The following is a 3,106-nucleotide window of genomic DNA, read 5'->3' on the forward strand; positions in this document are numbered from 1 at the left end:
CTGGAAGCACTACAAGCATGCCGCATTGACTACCGATATACAAGGTTAATTTACAATACATACATGAACGCAACTATGTCGGTGAAACTATATAAAAACGGGGATCATATCCCAATCGGCAGGGGAGTCCGACAGGGTGATACCTTCGGACGTGATACCTACGGTGATACGCTTGATCGCGTAAACTGTTTAGCCAGTTATAATTAGAAGATTAACAAATTTGAAATTCTCAGACGACATAGTTTTGTTCTCGGACAACCTCAAGAAAATACGTACAATGTTACATGAACTTCAGTTAGTGTGTGCCAGTATGTGTCTTAAAATTTTTCTTCTTCAAGTGCCATCTTCGTTCCGAAGGTTGGCGATCATCAGGGCTATACGTATTTTCGAAACTGCTGACCGAAACAATTCGTTGCTGCTACAGCTATACCATTCCCGTAGATTCTTTAGCCAGGAGTTTCGTCTTCTTCCTATGGACCTTTTTCCTGCTATTTTCCCTTGCATAATTATTCGAAGCAGTTCATATCTTTTGCCTCTTGTAATGTGTCCCAAGTATTGCAGTTTTCGTTTTTTGATCGTAAATATGACTTCCTTTTCTTTATTCATTCTTCTCAAGACCTCGACATTTGTGACTCTCTCGGTCCATGATATTCTCAGGATTCTGCGATACATCCACAGTTCAAATGCCTCTAATTTTTTGGTATCAATCTTTTCCAACGATGTCTTAAAATAAACATCTCCAAAACAACATTCATGACAAACCTATTACCAGCCGAAATATCAATATTGTAGAGAACGAAGTAGAGCTGGTGGAAAAATACATATACCTTGAACGCGAAATAAAGATCACAAGAGACAACCAAACTGCGATGATGATAATTATGTGAAGAAATTGAAGGGTGCACTTTCAGTAGATCCTTTCACTTTTGGTGGAGCTACAGACTTTCTCCTCATCTCAATTTTCGAAATCTTCTTTTTTAATTATTACTAGAACGGCACTGCGTCACCTTGTTTATAGTGTAAAGCGGGTGCTAGATCGGAAGTAATACAGCCGGGGTATCTTTATGGATATTGAGGGCGCCTTTAGTTGCACTTCTTTTGATTCCATGTGTGATGCTGCGGAAAGGTAAGGGATTGGCTGTGGCTTGGTCAGGTGCATCTGGGTCCTGTTTTCTGTGAGGTATATAGCTGTGTACCTAAATGGTTGTTGCGTTCGGGTTGCGGCATCTCGTGGTTGCCCTCCTTGAGGCGTTTTGTCCCTCCTGCTGTAGTGCCTGGTGGTTGACGGCTTTCAAAAACTGTCCGAACACCTCGTTGAGGGACTTTTTTCAATCATTCCTCTAACAACCTCGGGCTCGTGCTCGCGTATAGAGGAGCTTTTGGAGCCAAATAGGGTCTGCAGCTAAAAATTTATAGTTGGATGTACCAATCCATGATTAAGCGTACACTGACGTACGCTGCCATTGTGTGGTGGTCACGAGCTAGACTGGTGTTAACTAAGGCCCAGTTGACTCACCTCCAGCGGTTGGCATACGTTATCATCTTACTTAGAGTACGAAGCCATGATAGAAGCCTATCGTCTCAACTACTCTGAATACTGGTTGAGAATGAGTGGGCGGATGGGCCATTGTGACATTTAGCCCTCGATTGTTGTCTTGTGCTCTGTATGGTACAAGACAACATGCCTCCCCAATTAGAGTTCTCATCATCCTTCTTGGTTCAATTTACTGACTGGAATGAGTAAATGGAAGGAGAGACTGCACTGATCCATCAAAGAGGGCTAAGCTGGTTTACGGATTGGTTCAGAATAGACGAGCCGGCAGATTCTGGAATACATGGTAGTGAAATCGGATTTGAATCTGGCCAAGGTCTCGGCTCTCGATGCATTAGACTTTCAGACCGAGATCTTTGCGATCTTGATATGTGCTCAGAAAATAAGAGATTGGGCTTGTTCAGTAAGGGCTATCTCTAAGGGCTAAGAGCTTTAGAATCTCTCAAAGTAAGCTCTAACCTGGTAAGCCAGCACTTGCTGATCTGACCAATAGAATTAACTTAGTATGGGTACCGGAATACATAGGCGTAAAAGGGAACGAACGGGCTGACACCCTGACTAGACAAGGCTCATCCACTCTGTGGATCCCGAACCTGTGTGATTGGAGTTCTCTTTAGTACTGGTCTGGGTAGTCTCAAAGAGCTGCTTCGGCTCCTGGCCCAGAAGTGGAGGTAGGACACAGACTAGGCTTCACATAGTGGGGTCATAGAAATGTCTTAAAGCCCAACTTATTCTTCTAGATCGTAGAAGATGCTCTCTGGTGGTCAGTATGCTTACAGTAGATAGCACCTTCATCTGCTTAGATTAGCGGCATATGATGATGTATGTATAATGAGAAGGAGGAAACCTCCTCACACGTCCTATGGGAGTTCTCAGCACTGGCCCATTAGGGGTGGCAGATCCTGGATTCGGCCTTTATGTAACCGAGGCAAATGAGGGAGTTGCCCTTAAAGAGACTTGTGGCTTTCTGTGGGGCCACAAGATTACTCCGACGCTCAGAATGGCAGGAACAGCTCAGATTTTGAGCCCCTGCTGATTATAGTCTATATATATTAGCCCGGAGCAGCCTGTGCTCTAGAAACGCTGAAGACTAGGTCCTATGGGCCTAATCTGTATAATCGGGGTGATACAATAGATCAATCTTAGGTCTAAGTGTCTGATAATAACAATTTCTTTGCAGTCAGTGGATGACTGTCGTGTCATCCTAATAAAATGTTTAAAAAATGCACGCTTTCTGTCAATGTTTAATATATTGGAAAAGTGGTGATAAAAAAACAGTAAACAATGATTATTTTCTGGTCAGAAAACTAATAAAATTGGTTTTATTGTAAAATCCTACCGCATCGTGCTTAAAGTATATTTATTCATTGCAAAATGTTATTAATTATGTTTTATCATCTGCCATTAATTTTTATTTTGTGCACTAACAAATAGAAACAACTAAAGATAATAATAGACGGTAATATTTAACAATGATGATAATTGCTTTTTAAACACGTAAATCTAGTTATAATGGTTACAGTAAAAGTGTAAAAATAAAAATCAAAAGTGATA

Source organism: Diabrotica undecimpunctata, chromosome 5 (assembly GCF_040954645.1).
Source record: "Diabrotica undecimpunctata isolate CICGRU chromosome 5, icDiaUnde3, whole genome shotgun sequence".
NCBI lineage: Eukaryota > Metazoa > Arthropoda > Insecta > Coleoptera > Chrysomelidae > Diabrotica > Diabrotica undecimpunctata.